This window comes from Elephantulus edwardii, unplaced genomic scaffold (genome assembly GCF_000299155.1).
Source record: "Elephantulus edwardii isolate Elephantulus edwardi_28Jun2011 unplaced genomic scaffold, EleEdw1.0 scaffold00303, whole genome shotgun sequence".
NCBI lineage: Eukaryota > Metazoa > Chordata > Mammalia > Macroscelidea > Macroscelididae > Elephantulus > Elephantulus edwardii.
In genome coordinates, this window is record NW_006400053.1 from 2,262,455 (window position 1) to 2,273,705 (window position 11,251).

The window sequence follows — 11,251 nt, forward strand, 5'->3', positions numbered from 1 at the left end:
AAGGCCCTCTATGAGGTAGATTGATTCAGTGACTGGGATAATTGGGATGGGAGTGTCGGAGACAGTGCGATTGGCACAGGACAGAGCGGAGTTTACGGCTGTTGTACATAGGGTCGCTATTAGTCGCAAGCGACTCGACAGCACATAACAACAGCAACAACAATATTTAAACATATGCACCAATAGCTAAAGCCAAAGAAGAGCAAATAGATGACTGCCAAATTTTAAGTCCCACATTTCCCAAATATGCAATCAAAATGCGTTAATGGTAATTGGTAACTGGAATGTAAATATTCAAAACCATGAAGAAGTAAAGACATTAGAAGGACAAATTAAGTCTGAAAGTATGGACTGTGTAACAGAAAAAAGGACAGAAATAAAATGGTTTAATTTTGTATTCGTGTTGATTTATCGCAAATATCTTTCTTAAAAAATATCCACATCAACTGTACACATGAATCTCACCTGATAGATTGCGTAGGAATCAAATTAATTGCATTATTGGAAGGAATAACTACAGAAACTTAATACCAGCAGTCAAAACCAGTCCAGGTGCTGACTGTCGAACAGAGCATCAATTACTTATAAGCAAGCTCAAATTGAGGCCAAAGAAATTATAGCAAGTTGACAAGAACCAAAATATGAGTTTGAGTCTATCCAATCTGAATTGTAATGATAGGCTTGAAGCATTTCACACCAATGATTAATCAATCAAAGATGAGTGGTAGGAGGACATCAAGGATATTACCCAAGAAGACAGCAAAATACCATTATAAAAACAGAAAAAAGGAAAGAAACAAAAACCCAAAACTCAAGCTGGATGACAGAAGAGACTCTGAAATTGCCCTAGAGCATTAAGAAATTGAGAGAAAGAGAACAAATGCTAAAGTCAAAGAGCTGCACAGAAGATTTCAAAGGGCAGCTCTAGAAGACAAAGGAAAGTGTTACAACAGAATGTACAGAGATTTGGAGTCAGAGAATAAAATTTCTCAAACTTAAAGAACTGAAAAATTCGACCATCAAGTTGTAGTACTTAGAAATGCTATGGGTGAAATTGTTAATGATCAAGAGTTTAAAAAGAAGATGGAGGAAATAAACAGAAACAACACTGTATCAAAAATAATTGACTGACACTAAAATATTTCAAGAAGTACCATGTAAACAAGAACCAATGAATGCTGAAGGAAGAAGTTCAAGTTGCACTGAAGACATTGGCAAAAACAAGGCTCCAGGAATCAACAAGATACCAATTGACATGCTTCAAATAACAGATGCAGCCCTCTATGTGCTCACCAGTATGTACCATAGAAACTACAAGACAGCTACCCAGCCGATTAACTGGAAGAGATCTGTATTTGTTCCTGTTTCCATAAAAGGTAATCCAACAGAATGTGGAAATTATAAAACAATACCATTAATACCGTATTCAAGCCAAATATTGCTGAAGATTATCTTAAAATAGTTGGAATAGTACATTGAAAAAGAACAGACAGAAATTTAGTCTGGGTTTTAAAAAGGTTGTGGCACCAGAATTATTATTGTTGTCAGAGGAATCCTAGCTAAAAGACGAGATTACCAGAAGAGTGTCTAATTTATGCTTTATCAACTATGCAAAGACATTTGACTTTGTGGATATATTATGGCTAACATTGAGAAGATTGGGAATCTCAGAACCCTTAATTGTGCTCAAGAAAACTGACACCTAGATCTGTATTATACAAACAGAACAAGAGAACACTATATGGTTTAAAATCAGAGAAGGTGTGAATTAGGGTTGTATTCTGTCTACATAAATATTCAGTCTGTATACTGAGCAAAAAACTTGAGAAAGTCTATGTTATGAAGAAAAATGTGGCATCAGGATTTAAGAAAGACTCATCAACAACCTAAGCTATGTAGATGAAACAAACTTTGCTTGTTAAAAGTGCTGGCGAGGTTGTGGAGAAACTGGAACCCTCATTCACTGTTGGTGGGACTGTAAAATGGTGTAACCATAGTGGAAAGTGGTATGGCGCTTTCTCAAAAAGTTGGAAATAGAGATACCATTTAACCCAGCAATTCCACTACTGGGAATATACCCTAAAGAAACCATAAATGACATCCAAGCAGATCTATGCACACCATGTTCATCGCGGCTTTGTTCACAATAGCAAGGAGTTGGAAACAACCTAAGTGCCCATCAACAAACGAATGGATAGAGAAGCTGTGGTATATTCACACAATGGGATACTACACCGCATTGAAAAACAAGGAATTCATGCAATATTATTCAAAATGGGTCACTCTGGAGGACATTATGCTGACTAAAATATCTCAGTCACAAAAGGACAAATACTGGCGAGCTCTGGTGGCTTAGTGGCAAGAAGCTGCACTGCATTCCTAGAGGTGCACAGTTCAAATCCACCAGATGCTCTGCTGGAGAAGGAGGAATAATCTCCTCTTGTACCAGTCAGATCCGATTTGACAGTACACACACAAAAATAATAAAAAATAAAATAATTTTTTTTTTAAAAAAAGGACAAATTATGCATGTGCCAATGTTGTAGAAAGTGACTGACATCAGGGTTGGGGTAAAACTGAGAAAAACTGGATTGATTATGCATACTGAATTGAAACAGATGAGGAAGAGAACAGTTTAAAAGTGGTATATGATAGTATATCATGATTATCATAGGAATCCAGAATTAATTAATTATAAATGAAATTGTGATCCTCAAAGATACAGCTTTCTTTTTTCCCTTAGTAGAAAAAGCAGAATTCAAGTGAGAAAAGCATAGGAAACAGGGAATATGAGCTTCCCAACTCTGTTTCCTCAAGGATGTATTTAAATCTTAACCCTAGTACCTTAGAGTTTGACATTGTTGTGAAATAGAGACTTGGAAGCTGTTTTCAGATAACTAGAAGTCATACCAGAGAAACAAACAGATAACATTATTTGTGGATTTTTCAAATCCATGTGATGTTTTTCAAGCATCAGCTCTTTTAATCACACTGATATTCTTCCAAGTTGTTTTCTTGCTTCTTCCAAAGAGCTGGATCAGGAAAGGCTATAATTGCAGCCTATCTTTGTCCAGCTCCTATCATGAGAACCCCATCTTGCATTCTGGTGAGTCTAACAATGTGGATACCAATAGACAAATGTTTTCATATCAACAGAAAAATGATCCATTCATTGTCCAAATAGCTATCTGTTTAAAGAAGGATTCCTTAGAACATGATGTGAGTACCAAATTACAAAAAGGTGTGAGTAAAAAATTCCCAAGCAGGAACAGGTTACAGAATAAAGTCTTCCCATTAACGCTGAGATTATCACATTTACCTATATCGAGATAGTAATTTTCTATCAAGAGCTTTTACCCTTCTTCATAGCCTGACTTTGTTATAAAAAATTTGAGATACTAAATGTATTTCCCACTTATTTAAGAACAGAATTTATTACTAGTCTTATAGTATCCTTTTCAAATTCCCTTAAGTGTAGTTCCTCTTACAAGCCCTATAAATGTATTCCAGTTCTGTAGATGCATCTAGCCAGACTTACTTATGGCTATCTATATTGACAGACTGCACAACTTTTGATCTATTTCTTCAGGTGGGCTGGGCTAGAAGAAGAAAAAAAAATCTTATCTTCACAAAGCCCTTAAATATAAAAAGAGCCTGGCCATTTATTGCACCAGGCTTTTAGGCCCAGGAGTATCAGAGGAATAGAGAAAGTGGATTTTGCTGGATGAGACAGCTTCAAAAGGAAACGGGGAGTGCTAGATTAAAGAGAGGGTGCATAGCTTCTGCTTTTCCCAGGAACATTTAAACCCTCCTCACTTCGAGCCTTATCATGCTGCAAGAGGGATAAGGAGATAAGCTTTAAAAATAAATGGAGAAAAAAATTCTGATTATCATTCCTGCCTCCTCCACCACATCTGGTCATCAATGTGTTAAGTGAATTGAAACTAGAGCGGAGTGAGACCATCACAATCTGGTTATCAGTGGCAGTAAATGGAAGATAATAGCCCCACTAGAGAGTTATGAAATGGCTTGTCTTTGAGCTGCCAAAGTGTTTAGTCTCTCTTTTATTATATTCACAGCAGTAATCCGATATGTCCTGACTTCTGTCATCTGTATGTAATGCTTATCAACCCTCTGTCAGTGATTCACCCTCTTGTCAGGAACAATTATTCCTCAAAGTGCCAAGGTTATGACTGAAGCAATATTATGACTGGAAGAAAATATGAAAGGTGTAGCACATCACAGCAAGCGATCTTGGAACTGACGTCAAAGAAAAGGAAAACATTGTCGATAAAAGGAGAACAGACAGCAGACTTGAATTTTGTGCTTTCGGTCATGCTGGCATGGTGAGGGTCAAGTGGGCAAAGACTTTTCTGCTAGAAATGCTTTACTAATTCATGACAGAGGTACATGTGTGTCTTTGTCATTACCTTGGTGTCACCACCTCTGTCTTACATCTCCATCATGGGAGCCTCAAATTAAGTTGTTCAAATGCATTCTTACTGCTGAAAGTTGAAAGGAAATAGATTCACACAGAAGCTCTGTGTTATAATCAAGGATGAAAGTCTACAGTTCCAAGTAGGACCTGCCATGTGAGGAGATCTTTATTTACACTTGCAGCCTATTTTAAAGGATGTTTCTCCTGGTTGAAAAGGTAGCGAGATAGTAATGAAAAGAGCTTGGGTTTTTAGAAGGAGTATGGCCATGCTGTCAATTAAAAACTGGAAGGATAACTGAGAGATTACCAGTGCTGGAGTTGATCATACTAAGTAATTGAAATTAGAAAGTAAATTCCTTTTTAATGTTGCTTCTGACACTTGGTAACTGTTTGGTCTAATTCCCCAGTGTCTAACTTATGTATAAAGATCAAAATGTTGTTGTCAGGCTTATTGTGAACTCCCTTTCAGCTCAGGGTGACCTCACATTCAGCAGAAGACAGTTGTATTCTAGTTTTGTATCATCTTTCCAATCGCTGGTATGTTCAAATATGTAATTATTGTTAAGATAGCAATAATTTAGCAAGGGTCTTCCACATCATGATCAATCCTCAACTTCACCATTATGTTCTCCTCTAACTATTCATCTCTTCATGACAAGTCTGAATGAAGCAAGTTGAGTTGAGCGTTCTGTTTTGATCCATACATTTCCATCACCCAATTGTTTCAAGTCAATGATCAGCCTTTTTTGCTAGTTTACATTGTTCTGTAAACTCTACTGAAACCTGTACATCTAATTGTCCCTGCTGGTATTTAAAGTTCTTCTGGCAGAGCTTCCAGCATTACGGAAACATGCAAATCACCACTGTACAACAAACTGAGAAGTATATGGTGGAAGATATTATCTGAAGTAGAATCTGACAATGCCTCCCTCATAGTATGGTTGAAAGATCAAGAGATAAGGTGTAGAAAGTGCAAAGCTATGTGACAAATACAGGGTGCTCTTGTGGCTTATTGGTTTGCGCTGCCAACCCAAAGGTATGTTGTTTAAATTCACCAGCAGCTCTGCAGAAGAACGATATGATATCTCCTCCTGTGCAATTTACAGCTTCTGAAAACCCATTGGATGGTCTTTGAGTTGGTCACCAGCTGTGAGATGGTCACTAGTTATGAGTTGGTTCCAATTAGATGGTACATATCAGATGGTAAATTCTAACTTATATTCACAAGTAGTATATTGTTTAGTTTCCTAGAATATCATATTCTCATAGGTAACAATTTTGGGAATTCACAAAAGGTGGTAAAATAATGTGGCTGATATTATTATTTTGTGGATTGCACAAATAAGCCAGGGTATTGATATAAACATTTGCTTTGGTAATATCCGAAATAAGGCACTGGCAGAAAAAAGAGATCTTGGATAATTCCTGTGGATTTAAAACAGGTTGTTATTGAGGCCGTTATGATTGTGTGATGAGCCTTGGTTGGGACCATAACAGCAATAATTTTCATATAAAAAATGACGTTTATGCTAAGTAATTGTTATAGATTTTATCTACAATTCCTGGAAGCTTCCTGACTTCACATCTCATGTAATTGTATGACTCTTGTAGGTATCACAGCCAAATTTGTGGTATATTCATAGACAGCAGGTGATATTAAAAATATTTAACTGTAATTGCCAGTGATTTAGAGCATTTCTTCATGTGTGTGTTTGACATTCGAATATTGTTCCATGGCTTTTGCCCATTTTGTGATTGGGTTATCAGTCTTTTTCTTGTGAAGCCAAGGATCATTTTGTAAATTTTTGTTATAAGACTCTTGTCTGAGATGGAATTATCAAATGTTTGTTCTCAGTCTGCAGGGTGTTTTTTTTTTCTACCCTGTTGGAAAAAGTTTTTTTATGTGCATAGAGACGTAATCTTCAGAAGGTCTCATGAATCAATTTTATCCTCTTTAGATTGTGCATTCTGGTTGCTTTTGGTAGTCTCTTTATAATTTGATCTAGCGCTTCTAAGCTTGACCCCAGTTTGTCTCTTAAGAACGTTATGGTTTGGGGTTTTACTCCTAGGTTATGATTCACCTTGAGTTGATTTTTATGTATAGTGTGAGATGTGGATCCTGTTTCAGCTTTCTGCACATAGACGTCCAGTTTTTGCAGCACCATTTGTTGAACAGGTTATCATTTTCCCATTGGATAGCTTTGATTTCCTTGTTGATGTTCCAAATCACTGGCAATAAGAGAGATGCAAATCAAAACCACAATGAGGTACCATCTCACCCCAGTAAGAGTGGCAAAGGTTAACAGGACAGCAAGTAATAGATGTTGGAGAGGATGTGGTGAGAAAGGAAGTCTCATACATTGTTGGTGCGATTGTAAAACGGTACCACCACTTTAAAAGGCATATGGCACTTTCCCAAAAAGCTGAACATAAAAATTCCATATTCCACTATTTGGAATATACCCTGAGAATATGAGAACTGAGGCACAAACTGAGATTTGTACACCAATGTTCATAGCAGCATTATTCACCATTACAAGAACATGGAAATAGCCCAAATGTCCAACCACAAATGAATGGATTGAAAAATTATGGTACATTCACACAAGAAAATACTATGCAGCATGCAGGAGCAATAACTTTCTAAATTATTACATAACTTGGGAGGGACTGGAGTACAGTAACATAAGGAAAAATATTGCATAAAACCGTTAGTGTAGAATAATTATAAAGATCTAGGAGGGGTGGGAGAGGCTGGAAGCAGAGGGATGTGGATGTGCAGGGGGCGGGGGTGTTAATCATTAGGCTGCACAATTTGATGGATGGAGGGGTGAGGGAAATGGAAAGAATTTGTTCAAATTTGTATTTGAATTTTACAAATAAATTTGTAGAAAAATAATAAATAAAAATATTTAACTGTAATTGATAGTTGGGCCTATCTACCACTCAAGGAACCCCGAGAATAGTCTATTATGTGTTAATCCTCTCATGGAAATGTTGCAGTCTGATCTTACCACCTACTCTGAGAGTACTGAGAAGCAGTCCTTTCCTGTAAAGATTCACAGCCGTAGAAACCTGCTTAGAGTGTTAGTTGTTGTTGTTGTTCTTGTTATGTGCCATCGAGTCGCTTAGTGACTCATAGTGACCCTACATACAAGAGCCCTAAATGCTGCTCTATCCTGTGCCGAGTTGGCTGTCTTAAACCCACTCATTTCCACCACTCCAATCACAGAATCGATCCATCTCATCGAAGGTCTTCCTCTCCTGCACCGTCCTTCCACTCTCCCAAATATGATGTCCCTCTCCAAAGCCCAGTCCTTCCTTGCAACATGCCCAAAGTATGTCAGACAAAGCGTCAGAATCCTTGACTCCAAGGAGAATTCCGGCTTCCCCTTCTCCAGAACAAACCTATTTGTTCTCCTAGCAGTCCATGGTATATTCAACACTCTTCTCCAGCACCACAGCTCAAAGGCATCAATTCTCTTTCGGTCATCCCTATTCACTGTCCAACTCTTTGATGCATAGCATGTAATTGTGAAGCCTATAGCCTTGATCAGGTGCACCTTAGTCTCCTGCCTGATATCGTTGCTCTTCAGTACTCTTGAGAGGTCCCTTACAGCTGACTTTCCCTATGCAATTAATCTCTTGATTTCCTGGCTGCTGTTACCAAAAGTGTTGACTGTGGAGCCAAGTAAACTAAAACTGATAACGATCTCAATCTCTTCACCATCCATAGTGATGCTGCCAATTAGCCCAGTGGTGAGAATCTTTGTTTTCTTGATGTTGAGCTTCAATCCATATTGAAGACTACAGTCCCTGACTTTCTGCAGCAAGCGCTTCAGGTCTTCCTCAGTTTCAGCAAAGAAGTTTTGTGTCATCTGCATAATGCATGTTGTTGATGACTCTTCCACCAATCCTGGTGCCATATTCCTCCTCATACAGCCCCGAGTCTCCAACGCTCTGTTTTGCATACAGACTGAAAAGATATGGAGACAAAATGCATCCCTGATGGACTCCCTTTGTGATTTTGAACCACGTAGTGTCTCCTTGCACTGTTCTGATGAATGCCTCTTGGTCCAAGTATAAGTTTCGCATAAGCACAATCAAATCTTCTGGGATTCCCATTCTTCTCATAGTCAGCCATAGCTTGTTGTGATCCACAGTCAAAAGTCTTTGCATAGTCAATGAAACACAGATAGACATACTTCTGGTATTCTCTGCTTTCTGCCAAGATCTATCTAACATTAGCTGTAATATACCTAGTACCACGGCCTCTTCTAAATCTAGCCTGCATGTCTGGCATTTCTCTGTCGACATATTACTCCAATCATTTTTGGATAATTTTCAGGAGAATCTTGCTTGCATGTAATATTAATGTTATTGTTCAATAATTTCTGCACTGTTTGGTCACCTTTCTTTGGAATGTGAAAAAAACAAACAAACAAACACAATCTTTTCCAGTCAGTTGGCCAGCTGGCTATCCTCCAGATTTCCTGGCACAACTTAGTGAGCACATCCAGGGCAGCGTCTTTTTGTTGAAATATGTCAATTGTTATGCCATCAACTCCTGCAACCTTGTTTTTCGCCAATTTCTTCAGAGCAACTTGAACTTCCTTCATCATCACCACAGGCTCTTGCTCATGTTATGAAATTCTTCTGTGTCAGCCAATTCCTTCTAATACAGTGACTATGTACTCCTTCGATCTTCTTTTAATGCTTCCTGGATCACTTAACATTCTACCCAATGTATCCTTAAATATCGCCACCTGTGCCTTGAATTTGTTTTTCAACTCCTTCAGCTTAAGAAACACGGATTTTTTTTTTACTCCAGGTCTCTGCACATTTCATTATAGTATCTTGCTTTGTTGGCCTGAGATGCCTTTTGAAATTTTCTATTCAGCTCTTCGATTTCTTGGTTTCTTCCTTTAGCTTCTCGGCGCTCCAATGTACAAGGCAAAATTGACTTAGTGCCAACGGGTTTGGTTTCAATGTGTCACTCAGCAGGGATATTAGCTCTGGAGCTTCAGTGATGTTTTCCAGGTTTTCTGCTGCTTTAAACAATAGCCATAAACTGCTCACGAAAGCTGATTGTCTAGAACCTGGACTCTTTAGCTTTTCTTTTTGTATGCTGTGTACAAATCTAAGGAACTGAAGTTTTGAGTGAGAAGTAATATCAGAATTTGAAATTTAAATACGAAAATACACTTATTTTTTGTATAGCTATGTATTTACTTATTTTTTTCATTTTATTTAGTCAAATACTGGCATTTCTTTTTCCACACAAAAGATATAATTTATTCACACATATTATATATGTATATTTTAGGACAGAATTGTGTACTGGTGCCTGGTATAATAAAACGTTCTCAGTGCTAATAAGAAATAAAAGTAAAATAAATACTAGTAAAACACTAGTAAATAATAACAGTATTTCCTATTTTGTATTAGAGTAGACCCACTGAAGTGTGAATTTTAAGGAGTAGTCTTCTTTTCTGAGATTGCACAAGTGTTGTATCTTTGTATTCTTACCACTTTTCTATCACTTTTTTTATTAATTGACTTTAATGAAAGTTTACAGAGACTTTGGATTTCTATTAATTTATTGTTGCACACTTTTCTCCCTACCCACCCCTACCCCTAGTTTGCTTTTCTCTTTGAAAAGTAAGAAAGAATTCTTTAATTGTTATCCAATCCCCACTGTCCCAGTCCACTCCACTATGCAGCTTTCATTCTGGATTCTTGTCATGACAATAACACCTAATCATATATTTCTCCTAAAAAGTTCTCTCTCTCTCATCTGTTTTAATGCTGTATACATTATTTACACCCTCTTAGTTTCCCCTTTAACCCCGATGTCAGTATTTGTCCTTTTGTGATTGAGATATTTCACTTAGCATATAATCTCCTCCACTGTCACCCATTTTGTATAATAATTCAGAGTTCCTTGTTTTTCAATGTGGCATAGTATTCTATTGTGTGAGCTTCTCTATCTATTTGTTTGTTGATGGGTACTTGGATTATTTCTAACTCTTTGAAATTGTGAAAAAAGCCTCAGTAAACATGGGTGTGCTTGTGTATGGTTATGTTTTCTTTTGGGATATATTCCCAGTAGTGGAATTGTTGGGTCTAATGGTATTCTATAAAAATTCTATAAATTTGTATCCTCTGAGAGCCAGGCTGGAGCGGGTTGCAGAGAGCAGGCCACTGAGTGTGGGCCTGACAGCAGGAATTTGAGTAAGGTCCCTGTGTGTGCCCAATTGGTGAGAGTCTGTGTGCACACCAGCCAGGCATGCATCTGTGCACATGCCCCATACATGTGCCCCACACCCATGCCTGCCCCGCACCTTTACCTGCCCCATGCTCATGCACCTCTACTTCGATGCTCTGACTTGCTTCTCTTCACTTCCAGTCAGCTAACTGTCTTTAGTCTGGAAAGCCTTGATCTCCAACAGTTATAAATAGAAGAGGCTGCTTTCACAGGCATTGAACTGAAATTTGCCTTGGGTCAGAAGTTCAGAGAGAAGAGCAGGCTAGGTAACTACCCCACCCTCTTCTGGAGCAGTGACTTCAGAGTAAAAAAAAAATCTATTATTACCTCAGGCATGAACCACTGTACCACAGCAATGTTACATTAGAAGGAGGCTACCTTATATTCTACACAAGACCAAAGCAACATGTCACCCTTAAAAAGTGATAGTATCAATGGATTTCCCTAACCTAGAAAGTCTGATGGAATTTTCTGATGTTGTTGTTGTTGTTATGTGCCGTCGAGATGCTTGTGACTCATAGAGACCCTATGCACAACAGCCCTAA

The 11,251-nt window shown here is 37.9% G+C and overlaps 1 pseudogene; it reads right to left on the minus strand.

Annotated features, from left to right (window-relative positions):
• Nucleotides 1-10,797, minus strand: part of LOC102866996 — a 39,061-nt pseudogene extending 28,264 nt beyond the window's left edge.
• Nucleotides 10,798-11,251: the final 454 nt, after the last annotated feature.